Raw genomic sequence first — 25,193 nt, 5'->3', positions numbered from 1 at the left:
CCACACATTTTGCGTTCGCACCTCTGGTGCTCTACTTATGCCTTTGAAAACCTAATGAATACAGCTGAAAGAACCGACACAATATGTAGGTGCTCGTAAAGCACGCAGTAAAGAACTGTTAACAGCAAGGGTTTCAGTGGGTTAACTGAGGAGAAGGCGTGATCGCTAATTGTTGACTTTTTATTTGGTGTTAGAAACACTCTTACTGTGCATGACGTGCAACAAATGTAGCCACAGAAATTGCATCACGCTTTCATGTATGCTATTGCAGACACCAACGTTGCCTAGATAGAAAACCGAAATAGCCGTGGGTTTGCTTGCTGGTCTGAAGGATCTCTCTTCGAATCTCTGTCATTTGTCAATGGAAGTAAAAGGCGCTGAAATCTCATACGTTCAGAATCAAACCCGCAGCTGTTGTTCGACTTTATTTCTTGACTAATTACAACTCAGTGTCGCATGAGCAGTTACGTAAACTTGTCTGGTATATTTGAACACAAATGCCGTTCTTCAATTAAAACTAACAGTACATTGTCAGGGACATTCAGTTCTATACAAACAAGAGACAGACAAGAGAATATTTCTACCGTTCATGTGGACTACGTGTTGACTTACTGATCGGAATAATTGAAAAGTTCGGGTTCATAGCCGATGCAGTGCGTGCTAATTAGAATAGCAAAGCTGAGCTCTCAGCACCGTACTGAGCCCAGGTGTTTTTCTAAAGCTTTCAGGTGCAGTTCCTTTACATGAAGGGAATCTCTTACTGGGTACTCTTACAATGCAGTAAGTAGCACAGACTACTTAGACACTTTGTTTACGCTCAGTGCTGGATTTTGGGAACTTCAGGACGAGTGGGAATTTTCTCCTAACTGTCCATTCTGTTTTGTTTTGGAGACTCTTGGCTGCCTGTGTTGTTCAGTGCAGCCAGCGTGAAGGAAACATTTTCCAAAACTGTGTCAGCTCAAAAGTTGTAAGAAAACCTCTCCAGCTGCTTTAACTCTCTTCATTATTGTCATTTAATGTGACACTCGATGTATAACTGGAGCCTCACATATGCAAATGGTGAGGCTCCAGTTCGACACCCAGTTCGACACCACTTTACAGTATATGACAAAAGCATGGCAGACTGTGCCGGACCGGCAGATAACTTCCCCTTATTTTTACCATATTAAACATTGGAAATCCAACCACTTGCATTTGTGACACTTGATTTTGACTCCACCTAAGACACTCTTAAAACTTCAAACACTTTTCTCTTCTCCCGCAACACTCTTGTCTGTCGGCACTATGTGGCAGCGTTGCATGACAACCCATCTCATCACGGAAAGGCACCTAACAGCTTTGGTAAGAGAGTAGAATTACCTGAAGAACTGCTTTCCATGGAAGCAGGACCAAGCGATGTAGCATTTTTATAGTACCAGGAAAGGAGAAGCAGCACTTCGCCTTTGCCGCACAGGCACAAGGCGACATGTGGCAGACGCCGTAGTCGGTAGGATTCGAACCTGAGCGGGGAGTCCCCATAGGATTTCAAGTCCATGTCCTTAACTACTCGGCCACGACTACAGCGAGCTCACCGCCACCGCATTCCTCCTATAATCTAACACGGAGTGCGAGGTGGCTGCGGAAACTTTTTTAAAGTCGCTCTCCGTTAAAAACAAAATACCTTTCGCAAGATACATGCCGGCAGACAGACACGCCTCAGAGGGTTTAAGGCTGGCTTCACGTTCAAATGATAAAGTCTCCCCGTCCGGATGTCAAAATGCAACTTTGGCAGACAGAAAAAACATCAACAAACCACAAATGTGGACAAGGATTTTACAAGCTGCATCACACTGCACTTTCCAAAGCATTTACATTCCTGTTAGACGCAGGAATTGCCTTTGATTTGCGCGCTTACGAACGCCATGGAAAACGAAACAAAACTAAAGCCCTCAGCTCCTACACTTGATTATAATGCCGTTACGTGTCGAAGCAGGAATTTACGTCATCCTACCACTGCAACACGGGGAATAGAGGGAAATGAGCACACGCTACGTACGTCTCAATCACGCCCTAGAGTCATAAGGCGCATTGAAGGGTGCACCCCCATCATTAATCGTTGCGCCTCTGTGAAAGGAAAGCTCTTGAGCAGTCTTTGAAACAGCTCGGATGAAACACTTGATTGCTTCCATGTGCATCTGGAGCCCATTTCTTATTTTCACTTCACGCCGCCCAAAGCATTTCTAAAACATGAGATTCGCGTTTGGGAATGCGCCCTGCCCTACGAATAAAACAGGTCTACGGGTCTGAAACCTCCTCCACGGAAAACAGTTCTGTTGCGCTTTTGATTAAAGGGAGATTCGCTGTTCTTACTTTTTGATGACATAACACCCAAAGGGGCTTCTTTGGAGCTGGATTCCAACCAGCATCCTAAAGTTTCTTGGCGGTATCCTTTACAGTCCTCTGTTCGGTCGACAAGGGACAGAAGGGGGCAGCTTTCCTAACACACACAGTGCAATGTACTGTAGTGTTCCCGTTCATTGAATTCGCAGTTCTGCATCAGACCTCTAACTCGTTTCCTTAGCTTGGATTTAAGCCATGAAGCAGGCTTCTAGTGTATAAACGTCTAGAGGAATCACAAACTAATTGAGAGGCCATCATCCCAGGGGGAACTGACAAAGTCTATCCCTAAACACCTAGCGCAGTCTCTCGAGAGACTGTCAAAAATCGCTTTCTCCGTTTGCGTTGCAAGTAAGTGAGAACACAGTCTCAAACCAGAGCCACTTGGGAGCAGCGGCACGTAAATACTGTTACTGTCACTGCTCGATACTGACATTAGCCTACTATACCATGTTCAGCCACCGCTAGGAAATGTACGGCTCTAGTACCGGAGCAAACAACAGGAGGGCCAAAGGCGCACAGGCACACGTGTCAGACATGGAGAGCGACAAGGATGGGATTCAACCCCATGTGTGTGGAGCACAACGGATTAGCAGTCCATCGCCTTAACCACTCGGCCAACTCGTCGACGAAACTGGGCTGTCCTGACATGGGTTGGCGCACTCCAGTTGATCTTTTTCTTTTTTTTCCCTCATACTCGAGGGTCATTTTCCTGTTCCACATGCGATTTCAACATTTTCCTTGGGAGATGTCAAGCCAGCAAGCCACTGCTGTGGTTCAGTGGCCAGTGTGGAGTTCAGTGGCCCTGTTGTACACAGAAAGCACATTGAGCTCCTTGGACATGAAAAGTTCCAGATAAAAGCCATTTGTCATCCTTTCTCTTGGTGTCGATGTTGCTATTGTATGTAAAGGTGGCAACTTGCTCAGCGAGCAGGCGGAGCACACACCGAATGCAGATGTGTCTGAGTGGTGTGTCCAAGTGGCTGCAAAAGGACAGCACTCCTGGGGTGCCGTGGCTTAGTTGGTTAAAGCGCCTGTCTAGTAAACAGAAAATCCTGGGTCCGAATCCCAGCGGTGCCTTTTTTTGTTCTGTGTTCTCGAACAGAACTGGTCAGTATGGACAACCGCATACGTCTAGACTTAATTAAATGCAAGTATTCATTTCCTGTCTTGAACGACTTGTTTTTCTTAAAATGGATGCAACTTGCAAAACATGAAATACAAACCTCGCTAATCAGCGCTCACGGCTGGCAAAAAAAAAAGAAGTCAGCAATGTTTTTTTCTTTAACCTTAAGCCTGCTAATGGAGAAGAACCTAGTCGCCACATCACATACATCCGTTTTAACGATAAGAAGGTAACAACTATCCTCACTCCAGAGTAAATCTCACGTTGAGGGCATATTTTTTTCCACTTTACCATGAGTCGGGCTCAGCTGCAGAGAGGCGAGAGCAGAGCAATGAGGTCAGGGGGACAGGGGAGTCACACGCTGGCGGTTTGAACACTGCGAAGATCACTGAGGGATCCACAGTATGTGGACCCTCCATGCGCCATCATTCCACACTCCAGACTCTGAATCCTGCCATCCGAGTTAAGATCTCGGCGGAACCGGAGGCGCAGTTCTTTCTTAAAACGTAATCTGGTGAGCATTTCTAGAATCGTACTTGTATAGATGCAGCCTTTAATGTGTTGCTAGGTTAAAATTTATGACTTCTTGAACTTCAGTAGGCAACTGCCCTCTTGATTTCGGATTTAATTTCTTTATTACAGGGGCGCTTTTATGATGACAGAGTCATGTTCAGGTACTTTGCTTGATGGAGGAAGCTCATTTCGGACTCTGTGATCTGCTCACCTGGAAAGGTCTGCTGTACTACTACAAGAGAGAAGTAGAGTCTGGAGGAAGGGACAATTTTATGATGCTTTGGAAGGTAATGTTTTTTTTTTCTTTGAAATCGAAATGAATCAGAATATCAGTGCAAAAGACAAACTCTTGGTTTGGTTTAAAGAGATATGGTTTTAAAACAGACAAAATGTAGAAAACAGGTGTTTCTCACTTTTGGAAAAGAATGGACCGGGGGTAATATTTTACTAGTTGCAGTGCTAAGCTCACTGGGTTACAGTCCTGCAGTGTCACACCAGGGCCAGTGGTGCAATGGATAATGTGTCTGACTATGGATTAGGAGTTTGGAGGTTTGACTCCTGCCTGGCGCTGGTTGTTTTTAAACACATCAGCCTACTCCCTAAGTAGCCTGTGCTACTTACTGCATTGTAATCGTACCCAGTAAGAGATTTCCTTCATGTAAATGAACTGCACCTGACAGCTTTAGAAAAACACCTGGGCTCAGTACGGTGCTGAGAGCTCAAGTTGTGTATAATGTAATAATTTAGGTAGAATAGATTCTAATAATATAATGATCCAGTGTGCTGCACTACTTCACTGTTTCACTGCTCTATGCCGTCTGGAAATAAATCCTCAGACTACTTACTGCCCTGGGCATGTACCAATAAATTACAGGAGCACATCTATATATCACTGCGTTGAAGCAAGAGACACAATCACTGCAAACACATCCTAAATACAGTGTTCCAGCACCTTTGACCTCATCCAGAACGTATCATTTCTTGAAAGGAATTGCTGTCCGAATGCACATCTGAATCCCAAACAGAATCTCTAGTAAAATCCGATCATTTGTGAAACAGGTAAATGTCTTAGGGGCCCATTCCTCATTCTCAAGACACATGTATGCAGTACGTACATCATGCATTGAGCAATAGGGATTAAAGACACCACAGGTAAGGTTAGAAGACATTCTGACTATATTCTAAAATATTGGACTCATATTCTTATGATGGCAGACATGATGCTGTGTTTAAAACCGGGGTTAATGGACATTATATGACTGTCAATTCTGTTTTGTTTTGGAGACTCTTGGCTGCCTATGTGGTACAGTGCAGCGTGAAGAAAACATTTTCCAAAACTGTGTCAGCTCAAAAGTTGTAAGAAAACCTTTCCAGCTGCTTTAACTCTCTTCATTTTTGTCATTTAATTGTCTGTCGGCACTATGTAGCAGCATTGCATGTCAACCCATCTCACCACGGAAAGGAACCTAACAGCTTTTGTAAGAGAGGAGAAAAGGACCTGGCCCGTACAGGACTCGAACCCACAACCTTGGTGTTATTAGCTCTAACCAACTGAGCTAACCAGCCTCACGACAGCAATCCTCTCTGTGCTGCAAAAAATCGAACTCAGGGAATTTCTTTTGCCCTCCTTTGAATTGAAAGCCGTGTAATTCAGTGTACGGGCTTTCTCGTGCAGTTTTATAGTTCTTGTAACCCAAATCCTACACTGGCGTGAAGTGACCCCCCATTTCACAGCATTTTTCAGCTGATTTAAAATGTACCTAAAGGAGAAGCATTATTGAAGACCATCAATTACCAAGAGCTTTTGTCAAAGGTTTTGGTGGTCATTTTTAATGACCACAGAGCGCTGTGACCTCGGTTTTACATCTCATCCAAGAGACAGCGCCCTTTTACAACACAGCGTCTCCGTCACTATGCTGGGGGATTGGGACCCGCACAGACCTCAGGGTGAGCGCCCCCCCACCGGCACCATTAACACCGCTTCCAGCTGGAAACTTTGTTTTTCCCTGTAGCTCACCCTCATCCGGGTACTGACCTGGCTAACACCTGTTTTGCTTCAGTGGGTTTTCAGTTGCGAGTTGCAAGGGGATGCAAGTGATGGAGCCACTCGCTGCAAAAGCCACTGCTTTGGCTGAGAATCGAACCAGAGCTTCCCGCATGGGAAGCGAGAATTCTACCACTGAACCAACAATGCTCACTGCCCAGTCCTTCAAAAAAGACGTTTTTTTGGTGCTCTGTTAAAAAAGCGTCGACATTACCTCTTTCAAAAGGCTTCACTTTCCTAGTCACATTCCAAGGCTCATTGAACCCGGGCTGTTTCCTCCAGCGGTATAGTATTGCAGTTAGACAGCACGATGCCTGCAAGACTATGTCACGCTCTGACGAGAAAAGTTTTCAACTAGCAATAATCGTGCCTCGGCTAAACCTCACAGGCTACGATACTGCCACTGCACAAAGCTGACGGTTGCCAGGCAACCGCGGAGATCCTATGGAAATCGTTATCAATCGTCTCATGGCATGTCGTTGCTGTAATGCTTCATATTTGCGGCCGGACACTTCCCGCCTCCCAGAGGAAAGAGCGCCAATCAGACAGGCGGAGACTGAGGACTCGCAGAGCAGACGGCCACAGTCGCCGTAATAAGAGCGATTGTGAGCGGTTTTGTTTTCTCTCTTTGACCAGCCCAGCTGCGCCCCACCCGAAGGCAGGGAAGCACAAAAATTGTATGGAACTCATTCATGCTCCTTTACTTGGAAATCTTTAGTAAAAGGCAAAAGATTTGTACGAGATGAAGAGAAACCAGAGTGCGTGGCTGGACAGCTGCAGGAGCCCAGGCCGCCTTCAAGGCCTCTGCCCTGCCGGTCGTGGTTGGCAATGCACCTGGCCTTACAAACGAGCCAGTGGGGCCCGTTCAGCTCCGGGCTCATCGCCTGCGGCTCTCGGCTTACCTGGCAGGGGAGATACCTTGATCAGCCTGTAGTTGGAGTAGTTGGATTGTTTTCTTGTTTTGTTTTGCGCGCTTACGAACGCCATGGAAAACGAAACAAAACTAAAGCCCTCGGCTCCTCCACTTGATTATAATCCCGTTACGTGTCGAAGCAGGAATTTACGTCATCCTACCACTGTAACACGGGGAATAGAGGGAAATGAGCACAAGCTACGAATTGTCTCAATCACTCCCTACAGTAGTAAGACGCCTGGAAGCGTGCACCCCCATCATTAATCTTTGCGCATCTGTGCAAGGTAAACTCTGGAGCAGTCTCTGAAACGGCTCAAAGGAAACACGTGATTGATTCCATGTGCATCTGGGGTTCATTTCTTATTTACATTTAATTCAAGGGAAAGGCTTGGGTCAGTTTCAGACGGCCTCCAACAGCGAGATTCAAGCGCCCCACCTTCAGCCCAATCTGCGCAGCCAGAACGCCAACGGCTCCTCTGGTCTCCAGGGTGCGGTTGTGACCCCGTAACCTAAAGTGTTGGTGGCAGACAAATGGAGACTAACAGGTGATGTCCTAGGACATGACTACATTGTGACACTCGGTGGGGATGGTGACCATTGCTTGGAAAAGAGTGCGAGGCCCCTTTAGAAAAACATTTTGTTAACAGGCATTCTGCCTCAGCCTAAACACCTATAGCTTGCAAAGCGCATGCTATTAGACAGGCACCTCTGCAAGACCTTAAGAGTCTCTTAAACTAGTGATAGTAAGGTGTTCCCAATGGGCGATGTTTGGCTTTCAAATCATCTCTCTGTGGAAGCGCCGAGATGCAACTGTTTAAGGCTTAGAAGCAGCTGACTGTTTCACTACCTAGCTGATTACTGTCAGTCAGGGAGCTCAGAGGTGAAAAGCCTGTCTGAGAGACAATTCGCCGTCAATCAGTTCAATATGTTCCGTACCAGCTCGGCGCACCTGAGATCATCTTGGTAGCCGTGTAGCTCAGATGAGTGAGAGCGTGTGTGTGTGTACCACCGTGATTGGATGCCGGTCCTTCTCAGGTCACAGTAAACCTTCTGCTGCCTAACTTTCCTAATTTTGGGGATCCCTTTGAAAAAGCAAAGGAAAAAAAAAACTGGCTCTTCATCAGCGTGATCGACCCAACCCAGTGTGCCCCAGTGGCCTAATGGATAAGGCACTGGCCTCCTAAGCCAGGGATTGTGGGTTTGAGTCCCATCTGGGGTGCTCCTGTCCCTTTTTGAGTGTACAAATGTCCTTGTGATTTGTGAAGCTGCAACCCCACCTTACTCAGTGAGCGTCTCTGCTTTTCTCTCACATACAGTTGGGAGAAAAACTTTTGTAAACAGCCCTTTGGAATGATGTGGATTTCTGCATGAATGGCTCCTAACATGTGATCTTATCTTTATCTAAGTCATAATAATTAATAAAGAGAGTCTGATTTAACAAACAACACACGCCCAACATTTGACATTGCTGTTTCTTTATTGACCAAATGGTTTAAACAATCAAGGTCATTGATGGAAAAAGTACGTGAACCCTTATATTAAGGAGCTAGTGGAACCTCCTTTATGACAAAAACCTCAACCCCCACTTTCTGTAGCGGCTGGTCAGACCTGAGCAGCGGTTAGGAGGTATTTTGGCCTATTCCTCTATGAAAAACTGTTTCAGTTCATGTATATTTTTGGGATGTCTTGCACTGAACGGCCTGCTTCAGATCACGCCACAGCACTTCAATGGGATTGGGGTCAGGACTCTTACTTGGCCATCCCAAAATACGGAATTTCTTCTGTTTCAGCCACTCTGTTGTTGATGTACTCCTTTGTTTTTGTCATGCTGCATGACCCAGCGTCTTTAGAGTTTTAGATCACAGGCAGACACCCTGACATTCTGCTGTAGAATTTCCTGATACATCTTGGAATTCATCGGTCCCTCGATGATTGCAAGCCGTACAGCCTCCGCTATGCTTCCCAGGTGGGATGAGGTTTTGGAGTTGGTATGCAGTGTTTTGTTATCTCCAAACATAACGCTGTGCACATTTACCAACAAGTTCAACTTTTGTCACATCTGTCCACAGAACATTGTTCCAGGAGTTGCTGTGGAACATCCATGTGGTCTTTAACAAACTTGAGAGGGGCAGTGGTGTTTTTTTTGGGGGGGAGAGCAGTGGTTTCCTCCATGGTGACCTCGCATGATCACCACTCCTGTTCAGATTTCTTCTTATGGTGGACTCATGAACACAGACGTAAGACAAAGTCAACCACCTGTTCGCTAGATCCCATCCCCACTCAGCTAGTCAAAGATTCCCTCGAAGGACTGGCAGGACCTATAATTAGTATGATGAATGCATCGCTTGCGTCAGGCGTTGTACCTGATCAATTTAAGGTAGCGGTTGTTAGACCGCTCCTTAAGAAGTCAAATTTGGATCCACAAGTTCTTAACAACTACAGGCCTGTCTCAAAGGTCCCATTTCAATCTAAAAGTCTTGGGAGAATAGTTGTTGCCCAACGTCAATCGTATCTGGATTCAAATAATATGCTTGAGAAATTTCATTCTGGTTTCTGAAACTGCATTAACAAGAGTCGTAAATGATATTCTCTTACCTACTGATGCGGGGAATGCAACAGTGCTTGTGCTTCTAGATCTTAGAGCTGCCTTTGACACGGTTGACCTCTCTGTTTTGTTACACAGGCTTGAGTTTGAGGTTGGCTTATCTGGAACCGTCCTTCAGTGGTTTACTTCACATTTTACTCATCGTTTTCATTATGTTCAAATATCTAATAATTGTACTGCTTCATCAATGTCACCAGTTCAATTTGGGGTACCAGAAGATCAGTGCTGGGACCAATATTGCTCTCTCTCTCTACATGCTGCTGCTAGGTAGGATAATATGAAAAAATAATATGAACTTTCATTCATATGCTGATGACACTCAAATAAACATTTTGTTTACACCAAACAACAACTCTTCTATTATCAGTTTAGTTAAATGCATTAAGGAAGGAAATACTTGGATGTGTGAAAACTTTTTGTTACTCAACTCTGAGAAAAATGAGGATCTGTTGATCGGAGGCAACAATACTGATAAGACTACTATAACTTCAGCACTTAACTCAGAGGATTTAAACATTTGCCTCAAAGAGACAGCACGTAACCTAGGCGGCATATTAGACACAAGGCTCTTAACAACTTGCATTGTTAAGTGCCTTGGGACAACCTTGTTGTGAAAGGCGCTATATAGAAATACATTGATTTGAATTGAATTGACAATGTAAAATGTTGTGTGTGTTGTTTGTTAAACAAGACTGTCTTTATTTATCAAAAAATAAAAGGAATTTGCTAGGAATGCAAACGTTAGGTTGCGCTTCTTCATGCTGCATCGTCGGCATGAGTGGAGCTTTTTAAACATCTGTACTTACTGTGCCCCATAAGAAATCGTTTGTCCCCGTTCAAAAGAGATTGTGCGATGTCCTGCAGTGTTCGCAAAGCAAACCTTTGACAGTTTGAAAAGAGGAATTTATTCTGCTTCCTGTGTGTGCAGTAGTTACAAAGTTGAACGTCTTTACACGATTTGCTGCAGTTTTCAGTGGGCGGGCTTTCTCAGATGGCTTGGAAAAACGCACTGTGTTTCGGCTTGGGAAACACCATGAGAAGTGTCCTGCATGTTTTCTGTGTATAGCTGTCTTTTAACGCATACAGAATTCATTCGAAATCATTGATTTCTCCAATTAACAAGGGTCCCTTAAAGGATGAGTCAAAGTAACGTCTAATCGGATTAGTTTCCTTAGAGCTGGTTCAGAGTTTCCTCAAGAGTTTACCTTACACAGATGCGCAAAGAAGAATGTTGGGGGTGCACGCTTCAAGGTGCCTTACAGCTGTAGGGAGTGATTCGAGATGATTTGTGGCGTGTGCTCGTTCCCATATACCGTACGCCCCGGGGTGCAGTGCTAGGATGACGTACAATACCGCTTGGGCACATAACGGCGTTATATGCAAGTGCGGGACGTGAGGGTTTTCGTTTGTTCATTTTGTTTTGCTCTGCTTTGCTTTGTTTCATGGTCAAGAAGCGTAAGGTAAGTCGTAATCCAGGGAGAACACTGGTGGCAAACAGTCCAAGGTGAGAGGCGAGGTCCAAAGTCAAAAAGGCAGAAGGGGAGTCCAATATCCAGAATAAACGAGGTAATGGAAAAAACGCCAGGTAGAGCTCTCAAGGAGTAGACTCAATACCAGCGGGAAGCAGGTAAAGATGGTAAAAATAGCACTGCGTACCGCACGGTGGAGTGTGTGCAGGTGGGTTAACTCGTGCGGCGGCGTTTGTTAATAATCACCCGCTGCTGGTGCTGATTAGATTGCTTAAGAGTTGGTCTTAACTGCCTGGCGGTCATGACAAGCTCCTCTTTAAGCTGTGGTTTAGTTTTGCATTCATGTGTTTCTAGAGCAGTTATTTATGGGGGTGGGTGGGTCTTTCACAGAGGCTCAGGACAAATCCCCTGCATGAAAGTGTACTGTGTGCGTTCAAACAGTCACAGGTCAAGAGCCAGGCAGGAGGACAATGGACAGAAGAAGCAACAAACTAAAAATAAAAGAACGAATATGAAAAAGCCACCATCTTTTTCTTTTTGACATTTTCCGACTTTCATGCAAGCCAGGACAAAGTTGCTCGTAGCTACTTGTGGATTCAAATACTCTATCGAGTGCTTTGATGAGTTTTTGCAATTTGATTGTCGTCCTGTCAGCCTGTTTCTGTTTTTCTTTTCAATCTAGTGATGGAAAGTAAGAGGGAAATGATGGAGCAATCAATAACTGCTCCGGAAAAATGGCAGAAAGAAATGGCCCGTCACTAAGGACATTTGTGAAGCAGAGGAGTGACATCACCACAAAGGCGACACATTCTGCTGATGGTTTTGGTGAATAATGATTGAGGCGCGTTAAGAGAAAGGTAGCTGTGTCAGCATGCGTAGGCTGCAAAGGATAAAGCAAAGGTTTACTCCATGCTGAAAAGAGAAGAAAAGAAGCACAACGTTTCGGCTGTGGAGTCTTCTGTGCCATCTTCTTTAGCGATGGTGATGATGTTTACATTGGAAAAACTGAGACACGCATACTGGAGGGGCTTGAACCACCAACTTTTCAGCACCACAGAGTCTGACAGTCTTTTGTGCGCCCTACATTTGCAGGTTTATGGTCAAAGAAAACAATCACTTGCGCTTCTTGCAGCCGGCAATCTTTTTCCACTGACAACCAAGAAATGGATTTCATCTTTCACAAGCTGTATGGATTTCTTCAAAAACAAGTTATTCCAGAAAGGAAATGAATTCTTGCATTAAACTGAACCAAGCTGTACATGTTTGTCTGAAATGAGACATTCGGCACAACAAGACACGGAGAGAGGCACCGCTGGTATTCAGACCAGGGATCGCCTGCTTACTAGGCAGGCACTTTAAGCCACTAGGGAACAGCGCCAGCGGAGCACCGCGCTTTTACAGACACTTGGATTTGGGTTTTTTTCATTTATGTTTGTGGACCTTCACCATTTGAGGAAGTGAGTTAGATAAGAAAGTTACAGGTATGGTGAGCAATGACTAACAAAGGTACGTACTGCGTATTCCTTACAGAAGAGTAAGCAATTTGTTCTAAAAAACACCGGCTAAAGTCCAACATCGTTAGCAATCTTATTACTTAAATAGAATAAACATCAATAAACTGTAAGGTGCTGGTACATGCGAGTAGATTTGATCTTCTATTAAACAAAAATGCAATTACAGCTCTAAAAAGGTCAACCTAGACTTCTGTAACAGATCTGTTCAGGTCATCGCTGTTCCTCTGACCTTGTGAGTCTTTGGAATTTTAAAAGTGTATTTTGCTTGCCTTTCATGTGGTCTGTGTACAAGTCACTGTGGCGTATGCGGTCCTACACAGCCTTGCTATAGACGTGACGAGCCTCCGCTATGTTGCAATGGAGAACAGGTTCAGTACGGAGCTGCCGAGAAAATTCAGCTGGAAAGCTCGTTGCAGAAAAGCATCGTTATCTGCGTCCAGCTGCAAAGCGTCACTCGTGGGTGCTGAAGAATCGATTTCACAGGCTGCGGGTATAGGCGATTTAGAGTGTTAAAGGTCCCAGCGAAAACAAAACAGCGCTGGTCCTTTTTCATGCACGCACGAGAGCAAATGCAAAGGATTTGAACCTGCGCAGGGAGACCCAAACAGATTTCAAGTGTGTTGCCTTAACCACTCGGCCACGATTACAGTAAGTACGCCAGCTGTTGGCTTCTTGCTACAATCGAACAAGGAGTGCAAGGCGGCGGCGGCAACTTTTTTCAAGTTCGCTCTCCGTTTAAGAAACCTTTTACGCCATACGTGTAAGCAGACACACACCTCAGAGTACTTAAGGGTGGCTTCAAGTTGGAATGATAAAGTCTCCCCGTTCGGACATGAAAATAGAACTTTCTTAGACAGAAAGAAATCAACAACGGAGACATGTGGATGACGATTTCAGTCACTGCACTTTGAATAGCATTTTTACTCGAGTTACAGGAGATGCCCGAATGGCCCTTGACCTACGCTCTTACGAATGACTTGGAACATTCAAAGAGAACAGCCCTCAAGTCCTGCGGTTTATTATAATGCTGTTGCGTGTCGAGGCAGTATTTGACTCCGTCCTACCGTTGAGACAGGGGGCGTACTGTAAATGAACTGCACCTGACAGCTTTAGAAAAACACCTGGGCTCAGTACGGTGCTGAGAGCTCAGCATTGCTGTTGTTCTTATTAGCACGCACTGCATCGGCTATGACCCGAACTTTTCAATTATTCCGATCAGTAAGTCAACACGTAGTCCACATGAAAGGTAGAAATATTCTCTTGTCTGTCTCATGTTTTTATAGAACTGAATGTCCCTGACAATGTACTGTTAGTTTTAATTGAAGAACGGCATCTGTGTTCAAATATACCAGAAAAGTTTACGTAACTGCTCATGCAACACTCAGTTCTAATTAGTCAAGAAATAAAGTCGAACAACAGCTGCGAGATTGATTCTGAACGTATGAGATTGCAGCGCCTTTTACTTCCATTGACAAATGATAGATATTCGAAGAGAGATCCTTCAGACCAGCAAGCAAACCCACGGCTATTTCGGTTTTCTATCTAGGCAACGTTGGTGTCTGCAATAGCATACATGAAAGCGTGATGCAATTTCTGTGGCTACATTAGTTGCACGTCATGCACAGTAAGAGTGTTTCTAACACCAAATACAAAGTCAACAATTAGCGATCACGCCTTCTCCTCAGTTAACCCACTGAAACCCTTGCTGTTAACAGTTCTTTACTGCGTGCTTTACGAGCACCTACATATTGTGTCGGTTCTTTCAGCTTTATTCATTACGTTTTCAAAGGCATAAGTAGAGCACCAGAGGTGCGAACACAAAGTGTGTGGTTACTTGAAGAACTGATTTCCATGGCAGCGGGGACAATTGATTTAGCGTTTTTATAGCACGAGGAAAGGAGAAGCAGCACTACGCCTTTTCAGCGCAGGCACAAAGCGACGTGCGGCAGACGCCGTAGTCTGCAGGATTCGAATCTGCACGGGGAGTCCCCAATGCATTTCGAGTCCATCACCTTAACCACTCGGCTACGACTACAGCGAGCTCGCCGCTGCCGCATTCCTCCTATAATCTAACACGGAGTGCGAGGTGGCTGCGGAAACCTTTTTAAAGTCGCTCTCCGTTAAAAAAAAAAATACCTTTCACAAGATTCGTGCCGGCAGACAGACACGCCTCAGAGGGTTTAAGGCTGGCTTCACGTTCAAATGATAAAGTCTCCCCGTCCGGATGTCAAAATGCAACTTTGGCAGACAGAAAAAACATCAACAAACCACAAATGTGGACAAGGATTTTACAAGCTGCACCACACTGCACTTTCAAAAGCATTTACATTCGTGTTAGCCGCAGGAATTGCCTTTGATTTGCGCGCTTACGAACGCCATGGAAAACGAAACAAAACTAAAGCCCTCAGCTCTTGCACTTGATTATAATGCCGTTACGTGTCGAAGCAGTAATTTACGTCATCCTACCACTGCAACACGGGGAATAGAGGGAAATGAGCACACGCTACGAATCGTCTCAATCACTCCCTTGAGTTGTAAGGCGCATTGAAGGGTGCACCCCCATCATTAATCGTTGCGCCTCTGTGAAAGGAAAGCTCTTGAACAGTCTTTGAAACAGCTCGGATGAAACACTTGATTGCTTCCATGTGCATCTGGAGCCCATTTCTTATTTTCACTTCACGCCGCCCAAAGCATTTCTAAAACAGGAGATTCGCGTTTGGGAATGCTCCCTGCCCTACAAATAAAACAGGTCTACGGGCTGAAACCTGCTCCACGGAAAACAGTTCTGTTGCGCTTTTGATCACATAACACCCAAAGGGGCTTCTTTGGAGCTGGATTCCAACCAGCATCCTAAAGTTTCTTGGCGGTACCATTTACAGTCCTCAATTCGGTCGACAAGGGACAGAAGGGGGCAGCTTTCCTCACACATAGAGTGCAATGTACTGTAGTGTTCCCGTTCATTGAATTTCTCAGTTCTGCATCAGACCTCTAACTCGTTTCCTTAGCTTGGATTTAAGCCACGAAGCAGGCTTCTAGTGTATAAATGTCTAGAGGAATCACAAACTATTTGAGAGGCCATCATCCCAGGGGGAACTGACAAAGTCTATCCCTAAACACCTAGCGCAGTCTCTCGAGAGACTGTCAAAAATCGCTTTCTCCTTTTCTCCGTGCAAGTAAGTGAAAACGCGGTCTCAACCCAGAGCCACTTGGCAGCAGCGGCACGTAAATACTGGTACTGCCACTGCTCGATACCGACGTTAGCCTACTATACCTTCTTCAGCCACCGCTAGAAAATGTATGGCTCTAGTACCAGAGCAAACAACAGGAGAGCCAACGTCGAACAGGCACACATATCAGACATGGAAAGCGACAAGAACGGGATTTGAACCCATGCGTGCAGAGCACAATAGATTAGCAGTCCATCACCTTGGCCACTCGGCCACCTCGTCGAAACTTGTTGGGTAATGTGCTCCTGTCTAGTAAACAGGAGATCCTGGGTCCGAATCCCAACAGTGCCTTCTTTGTTCTGTCTTCTCTAACAGAACTGGTCCTTACGGACAACCGCCTACGGCTAGACTTAATTAAATACAAGTATTCATTTCCTGTCTTTAACGCGACTTGTTTTTCTTAAAATGGATGCAACTTGCAAAACATGAAATACAAACCTGGCTAATCAGCGCTAGCGGCAGGCAAAAAAAAAGAAGTCAGCAATGTTTTTTTTTCTTTAACCTTAACCCTGCTAATGGAGAAGAGTTAAACGACCGAGTCCATGCAGCTTAAACGGTGCGCACGTCAGGTTCTTAGCTGAAAGGTTGGTAAATCACGCTCACCCCAGTCCTTAATCTTTTAAAGAGGATACAAAATTGAACCTAGTCGCCACATCACATACATCCTGTTCATTGATAAAAAGGTAACATCTATCCTCGCTCCAGAGTAAATCTTACGTTGAGGGCATAGTTTTTTTCACTTTACCGTGAGTCGGGCTCGGCTGCACAGAGGACAGAGCAGAGCAATGAGGTCACGGGGACAGGGGAGTCACACGCTGGCGGTTTGAATACGCGGAAGATCACTGAGGGATCCACAGTATGTGGACCCTCCGTGCGCCATCAGTCCACACACCGGACTCTGAATCCTGCCATCCGAGTTAAGATCTCGGCGGAACCTGAGGCGCAGTTCCTTCTTAAAACGTAATCTGGTGAGCATTTCTAGAATCGTACTTGTATAGATGCAGCCTTTAATGTGTTGCTAGGTTAAAATTGATGACTTCTTGTATTTCAGTAGGCAACTGCCCTCTTTATTTCGGATTGAATTTCTTTATTACAGGGGCGCTTTTATGAAGACAGAGTCATGTTCAGGTACTTTGGTTGATGGAGGAAGCTCATTTCGGACTCTGTGATCTGCTCACCTGGAAAGGTCTGCTGTACTACTACAAGAGAGAAGTAGAGTCTGGAAGAAGGGACAATTTTATGATGCTTTGGAAGATAATGTTTTTTTTTTCTTATACTGAAAATGAAAGGTAGGTGTTTCTATATGGACTCAGTCTTTGGAATTTGTATATATATATATTTCAGTGATCCCTCAGCCATTCCTTCTGTATTGTAATTCAATTTCTCTTTTAAAATTCCTTCCCCACTTCTAGGACCTGCAGTTGCTGAACTCCACAATGGCTTCTATTGGAAAGTCTGTGACTGAGACCAAGTAAGTGTTCACTTTTTTATGAAACCATTATTTATTTTGGAGCAATGAGCAATTCTTATATAAATGCAATAAAATCATTATGCTCAAACTATGAGAGAGAAAATTAAGGATAATTTAAGAAATCAGTCTTAGCTTGTTTCTATACACAGATGGTATTATTTATTTTCAAAGGAAACCCGTGAGGATTCCCCTGGTGTGCAAGATGTGCCTGAATACTTTTGATCAGCTTCCTACTCACTTGAAGAGGGCATGTATGAAGCACGCCACGGCAGAAGAGATCAGGATGGCCTCTCAACAGGCGAGGGAGGACATGATGAATCACCTGAAGAACGGGGTCATCGTGGATTACCACAGAACAGAGATCGTGTCTGGTGAGGCAAACAGGATAGTGGTTGTAAGACTGCTAGAGTCCTTGGGCCTTTTTGTACACGGGAAGCCTGAAGACACATCGGCAAGGTGAGATATTTTTAATCTGTAAGGCTTCTGTAGTTTCTTTTTGAAATCATTGTTACAACATATTATGTAAAAGCATGTTGAAAAGAATCTACCTGCATTCCAGCGGCCCTGAGCAAGAGGCCGCTGTCCAGGAGGAAAAGATGCCAGAGGCTCCTCTAGAAACTGAAACAGAAGCGGATAAGGAAGGGAAAGATGTGAGCTCTGAAGAACTCTATCAGCAGTAAGACTTTTTATTTTTCAGATGTATCTTTTTTTACTAAAATTCTAATTTGTCTTATAGGTATAAAATGTTTAAGCCGGTGTTTTATATCCTTACAGGCCCTGAGTAGTTAAAAAGTATCAGCAGGCCGGAAGAGAGTGGCCCAAGCTGGACTCTATAGAAAGCACTCCCTGGGTGCTCCTCTCCTGATTGGATTCAAACAGTACCTTACCAAGGATCTGGGAGTGGCAAATTATTCTCAGGAGGTATTTATTTTTTAAAGGCATTAAAAATTAAGCAATGGTATATTCATTGTAAATGTTTTTATTTCTTAGCTTAAAATTCACACATGTGAAATGATGTCAGCCATAAACATCATGACTCTATATTTCCTACCTGAATCTATTCTACTTAAATTATTACATTATACACAATTTGAGTTCATTTTAAAAAGTAAAAGGTAATGAAAGGAATGCATTTTCATAAGAAAGATAATACCGATATGCATGTGATAATCTTCCTTATATCATGTAGTGCGTCATTTGGACACTTTGTGGGCTTGAAATACAAAGAAAATCATGTTCTATGGTACAAGATAAATACCAAACTTAAGCTTTTATTTTAATTAGATTTGTTTATAAAGCATAAGCAATCATTTATTACATCGCTTCTTGAATTAAATCTTTTGACAAGAGGTAAGACTTCTATTTTACATTTAAACCCATGTTTAGGTGTGTTTTTTAGATTTAACTGAACCAATTTCTGTGTGTGATAATGTCCTTGAATTCTGACAACATCACACTAAATTACATGATATAAAACAGCTAATGTTTCTAGAGATAAAGTTTCTGGGATGCTTCTAATTACTTTTTATTACCAGGGACAGTTTAATTCACCTTGTACAGTACTGAAAGACCAAGATGCTTTTTTTAAAAGTTATTTAACATTTTATAGAACTTTGTCTACTATGGCAACATGATGAGCTTGGTGAAACTTGGAAAAATACTGCTTGGCCACTTATCTTAAGATAAAGATAGGATAAAGGTTTATCTTTTGCACCTACCTGACCCCCAGGGAAGGCCAATGCTTTCTAAGTTGATGGTTCCCTACAGTAGACTGTACCTTATCTTCAAAGGTAATGTATATTGACCCAAATCAGTTTTGGAATCCAATCTACTGACGAGATGGAGCACATCCTTTTTTCAGGATTTTAGCATCATACGTTTGGTATATTTAGTCCCTAATGCTGAAAGAAATGATCATAGAACATTTGGACACTTTGTGGGCTTGAAATACAAAGCAAATCATGTTCTATGGTACAAGATAAATACAAAACTTAAGCTTTTATTTTAATTAGATTTGTTTATAAAGCATAAGCAATCATTTATTACATTAATATATGTGAAAATAACATTTAAGCATCATACGTTTAGTATATTTAGTCCCTAATGCTGAAAGAAATGATCATAGAACATGACATCTAACCTTACCTGTGGCGTCTTTAATCCCTATTGCTCAATGCACGGTGAAAGCATTGCATACATGTGTCTGACAATGAGGAATGGGCCCCTGAGACAGTCATTTGCATGTTTCACAAACGATCGTATATTACTAGAGATTCTGTTTGGGATTTGAATGTGCATTCGGACAGCAATCCCTTTCAAGAAATGATATGTTCTGGATGAGGTCAAAGGTGATGGAACACTGTATTTAGGATGTGTTTGCAGTGATTGTGTGTCTCCTGCTTCAACGCAGTGATATATAGATGTGCTCCTGTAATTTATTGGTTCATGCCCAGGGCAGTAAGCAGTCTGAGGATTTATTTCCAGACGGCATAGAGCAGTGAAGCAGTGAAGTAGTGCAACACACTGGATCATTATATTATTAGAATCTATTCTACTTAAATTATTACATTATGCACAATTTGAGTTCATTTTAAAAAGTAAAAGGTAATGAAAGGAATGCATTTTCATAAGAAAGATAATACCGATATGCATGTGATAATCTTCCTTATATCATGTAGTGCGTCATTTGGACACTTTGTGGGCTTGAAATACAAAGAAAATCATGTTCTATGGTACAAGATAAATACAAAACTTAAGCTTTTATTTAAATTCGATTTGTTTATAAAGCATAAGCAATAATTGATTACATTAATATATGTGAAAATAACATTTTAGCATCATATTATTACATACAGGTCTCTAGCTTCAACACAGTGCTATATATATATATGCTCAGTGATTTATTGGTTCATGCCCAGGGCAACAATCAGAATGAGGATTTATTTCCAGACGGGCTACAGGTAGTGTTGTGAAATACTTCAACACACTGGATCACAGATTTAGACCCCCTGCATTCTTACTCCTTAAAAACCAAAGAAATGAAGATATGTAGCAATCACATTGTAACAGGGGTGACAGTGACTTAATGCTTATACTAGTGGACTTCTGGTACCTTTAGGGTACGGTGTTCCCTGAAGGGCTCTCAAACCCCGCATTTCAAATGCCTAGCTGTATCGCTGATGTGTTGCACCTCAGAATCACTTTTAAACCTTACCTCTGGTATCTTTAATCCTTATTGCTCAACGCATGGTGAAAGTATTGCATAAATGTGTCTGAAAATGAGCAATGGGCACCTGAGAGACTCATTTGCCTGTTTCACAAATGATCATATTTGACTAGAGATTCTATTTGGGATTCAGTTGTGCATTCTGACAGCAATCCCTTTAAAAAAACGATACATTCCGGATGAGGTCAAAGGTGCAGGAACACTGTTACTTGTTCCTTTATAACCCGGTTATTGATGTCATTAACAACATTAATCCCAAACAGAGCTGTTGGACTCCCTCCTCTGGCCGTTTTCCACCAGTTGATTATTTCATCAACCAATGCACTAATCAAGCTCCCAAGGCACTCTCTATACCCAGTAAACATAGGTCTAACCTCACCCAAGGAGAAAATCAGGTGCTCCAGTCTCTCCGCAACAGGGATGATATCGTCATCAAACCAGCGGACAAAGGAGGTGCTGTTGTGGTGTGGGTAAGGATCTATATATCTTTGAAGCCTCTAGACAACTAACTGACACTTCTGCCTACCTCCCTCTCCAACAGGACCCTACCACTGACTACCAAAAGGAAGTGGTATCCACCATTTCCCTTCTTATCAGCAGTAACGAGCTCCCCCAGGAGGCGAACCGGCTCATCATGGAACATCCACAGGTATCTCAATTTTACCTCCTCCCCAAAATCCACAAACCTGACACCCCTGGACGCCCCATCGTATCAACATGTAACTGTCCAACTACTTACATCTCAGCCTTTCTCGACAGCCTCATGAGACCGCTGGTTGAAGATCTTCCCTCATACATCAAAGACACCAACCACGCGCTCCAACTTTTCAATGATTTCCAATTTCAGGGTACCGAATGCCACATTTTTACCATGGACATCACATCTCTGTACACCGTCATTCCCCATAATGACGGCCTTACAGCCCTCAAGCACACGCTGGACAAACGCACAGTGCTTGATCCACCCACCCACACCCTGGTACGCCTTGCAGAATTGGTCCTCACACTGAACGCATTCTCTTTCAATAATCTTTTTTACCAACAGGTCAGTGGAGTGGCCATGGGCACCAGAATGGGACCCAGCTATGCCAACATTTTTGTCAGCTGGGTAGAAGAACGCTTCTTCGCTTCCTACACTGGCTATGTCCCTGACCTCTACAAGTGATATATTGATGACTGCGTCGGTGCCGCCACATGCTCCAGCGATCAGCTTGAGTTCTTCCTGCACCATTTCACCAACTTCCACCCGTCCCTCAAATATACGGTTAACATATCTTCCACCACTCTTCCGTTTCTAGACATCCACTTGTCTATCAACTACCCCCGACTGTCCACTTCAGTTTATTACAAACCCACGGATTCACACAGCTACCTCCTGTACAGCTCATTTCACCCCAACCATACTAAAAACTCTCTTCCTTTTTCACAGTTCCTTAGGTTACGACGACTATGCAGCGATGACATCGACTTCGAGAACCAAGCCCTCGAAATGTACTCAATTTTCATCAACAGAAGATACCCCAGCAGTGTGATTGACAGGGCCCTTGCCCGAGCCAAAAACACCCCCTGGACCATCAACCCGATCAGGAACTCCCGCCGTAACAACCGCATTCCTTTGGTGCTTCCTTACCACCCTAACACACTTCCTATCCCCAGGACCATTAACCACAACTTTTCCATCCTACAGGATGATCCCTCCATTGGGGCCCTCTTTTCTGATCGCCCTATCATCTCATATCACCGACCACCTAATCTGCGTAACCTCCTTGTTCACAGCTCCCTTGACCGCCCTCAACAACCATCCACACCAGGCACTTTCCCTTGCAACAGAGCTCGTTGTATCACCTGCAAGTACACAGCCACCACCACACTCATTCAAGGCCCCTCAGGACAATTCCGGATCACCCAGACAGCATCTTGTACTTCCAGCAACCTCATTTACTGTATCTCTTGCAGTAAATGTCCAGCCATCTACATTGGAGAAACAGGAAGGAGACTCGGAGACCACTTCAGAGAACACGTCAGGGCTGTGAAGATTAAAGATCTCTCCAAGCCCATTGTTTCTCATTTCACCTCTGACGGCCCCGACCACTCTAATCTCTCCGTCTGTGTTCTCAAAAACGGTTTTCGGAACTCATACATCAGAAAGACCACCGAAACTAAAATTATTCTGCAGCTAGGATCACACATTCTCCCTTCCCTTAATGACAGACTACTGTTCTTTTAAATTTTCTCCATTCATTGGAAGTTTCATTTCACACCTCTCTGCACCCATTCTGACTTCACACCTCTTGATTGGCCTCTCTTTCTGTCCCCTGCTCCCGTCTCTCACTCCTCCACCCTCCCAACCTTTGTTCTCCCGCTACTTTACCTCTGCCTACTGCCCTGTCTCTCTCACACCTGAAGAAGGCTCCATGGCCGAAACGTTGTGTTCTCTTTCTTCTTTTTTTCAGCATGGAATAAACCTATTACTTGTTCCTTTGCAGCCTACGCATGCTGACGCAGCTACCCACCTGAACTACACTGTATTTAGGATGTGTTTGCAGTTATTCTGTGTCTCTAGCTTCAACACAGTGATATATATATGCATGCTCACTGATTTTTTGGTACATGCCCAGGGCAATAATCATTATGAGGATTTATTTCCAGATGTGCTAGGGGTAGTGTTGTGAAATACTTCAACACACTGGATCGCAGGTTTAAACCCCCTCCACTCTTACTACTTAAAAACCAACAAATGCAGATATGTAGCAATCATATTGTAGCAGACACTCATTTGCCTGTTTCACAAATGATCATATTTTAATAGAGATTCTGTTTGGGATACGGATGTGCATTCTGACAGCAATCTCTTTCAAGAAATGATTTTACCTTTTCGCGGCTTTGCCCTCTTGCCTCTTTGGACAATATCTCCATCTTGTGGTCGTTGTTGGTAATGTCTTCTTATGCCCTTTTTTATTTCAATTCTCTATTGGTTGATTCTAGAATCTCTACAATGGAGTTGAAAACATCAGTTTTATAGCAGACAATATGACATTATTTATAGTCCAATAAGAAACTTATTACCCTGTTTTTAACATAATAACAAATTAAAATTGATTAAAACTAAGTTTGAAACACCAGGGAACATAAAAAATGATTTTTAGGAAAACCATGAGGTTCTCTGTGTCCGATGCCTGCAAGGGGAGAAAGATAGAATCCTTTGATTTTTCAAAATTTGAAAATAAACATCATATAACAACAGCTTTCATTCCTAGGAGTGAAAAATAACCATTTTTCAAGACATATTAGTTTCTAAAACACTACAATAAAGTTAAAAACATCTGTTTTATATTACATTATTTTTTGTGAAATTAGTCATTTTTTGCACTATTTGTAATATAATTTCTAATTAAAAGTGTTTAGAATTAAGTTTGGAACAACAAGGAATACAAAAAAAAAAGATTTTTAGGAAAACCATGAGGTCCTCTGTGCCCGATGCCTGCAAGGGGAGAAAGCTAGAATCCTACACAGGCTCCTGGAGCTCTGGCCTGGCTAAAGAGGCTGAATTTATCCCCTTCAAAGCTCCATGAAAAATGATCATTTAAAATTTGAAAAAAAAAAAAACCATCATATAACATCATACAGATGCAGCCATTCAAAATGCGCGATAAAAACCCACGGTACAGTAACCTACCCACAAGCCACTGCAGGGCACCGGAGGACACCGCGGTAAGTGCTTGGCTGGCCAAAATGACCGACAGGGGCACTCGTGGTGCATTGGTTGGTAGTGAAAAGATTTAATCATTTAATGTCTTTACTGTGCACATTTTAATCCGCTTAGTTTTGAATATTTATATGGATTTTACCACTAAAGGGAAATTTTAGTAGCTGAGCATAAAAAGAAGAGGAGCATAACGCATCTGAAGGTCATAAACAATATTAATTTAGGAACATAAACATTACTGTATGTACATAAACTGTACTGTGTATGGCTTGTCTTGGTAGTTTAAAGAAAAAATACACACCAGTCTTCTATTTCTCCCTAAACATTTTAAGCATGAAAGTTTTATGAAACGGTACCCAAATATGCGATTGCTGTATAGAATGAATTATTTAACACGAACATTAAGCTGTTTACATCTTCCGCCTGAGAACAGTCACCCGTTGCTACCCAACGCAGAAACACAGCCACTAACTAGCAAAGACATTAGCTAGCCAATATGATAAAGAAATAAATGATTATTTTGTTTATTTCTTTTGCACATTTATTTGAACATTTCCATCGATTGTACAAGCACTTGGAAACTGTCCAATCCCTAGTTCATCTGGCATTTTACCGGTCTGGCGCCGGTCTGTGTCTTCTAGCATATAATGCCAGCGAACTCTTGTTTTTTTATGTCCACATTCAAGGGTCCCTTTTTGAACCTGCGAGAAGCATTCTTTCAATGTAACAGATTTACTCCGGGGAAAGGCAGCATGACATTAAGAGTAGCTCAAGCTTTCAGCACCCATATCGGACTGCGTGTATGCAGACACCGCTCAGAATCCCCTGGAAGATTCTCCCTCAATTCCGTTGTGCAGTGCTTTACCTCTTTCAAAAGGCTTCACTTTCCTAGTCACATTCCAAGGCTCATCGAACCCGGGCTGTTTCCTCCAGCGGTATAGTATTGCAGTGAGACAGCACGATGCCTGCAAGACTATGTCACGCTAAACGCCACAGATTGTGT

The 25,193-nt window shown here is 43.4% G+C and overlaps 3 non-coding genes and 1 pseudogene across 3 annotated transcripts; 1 reads left to right on the top strand and 3 right to left on the bottom strand.

Moving 5' to 3' along the window:
• Positions 1-6,394: 6,394 nt before the first annotated feature.
• LOC138237358 (U4 spliceosomal RNA) lies at positions 6,395-6,474 on the bottom strand (annotated as a pseudogene).
• A 230-nt stretch (positions 6,475-6,704) lies between these two features.
• LOC138237381 (U5 spliceosomal RNA) lies at positions 6,705-6,821 on the bottom strand. Its single transcript, XR_011188915.1, has one exon. It is a non-coding gene; the product is annotated as a U5 spliceosomal RNA (small nuclear RNA).
• A 1,297-nt stretch (positions 6,822-8,118) lies between these two features.
• On the top strand, positions 8,119-8,191 carry trnar-ccu (transfer RNA arginine (anticodon CCU)). Its single transcript has one exon. It is a non-coding gene; the product is annotated as a tRNA-Arg (tRNA).
• Positions 8,192-14,513: 6,322 nt separating this feature from the next.
• On the bottom strand, positions 14,514-14,595 carry trnas-cga (transfer RNA serine (anticodon CGA)). The gene has a single exon. It is a non-coding gene; the product is annotated as a tRNA-Ser (tRNA).
• Between the last annotated feature and the right edge of the window lie 10,598 nt (positions 14,596-25,193).

This window comes from Lepisosteus oculatus, unplaced genomic scaffold (genome assembly GCF_040954835.1).
Source record: "Lepisosteus oculatus isolate fLepOcu1 unplaced genomic scaffold, fLepOcu1.hap2 HAP2_SCAFFOLD_96, whole genome shotgun sequence".
NCBI classification, from domain to species: domain Eukaryota; kingdom Metazoa; phylum Chordata; class Actinopteri; order Semionotiformes; family Lepisosteidae; genus Lepisosteus; species Lepisosteus oculatus.
Note: the sequence above shows the minus strand (reverse complement) of the source record. Positions and strands in the feature narration are given on the sequence as shown.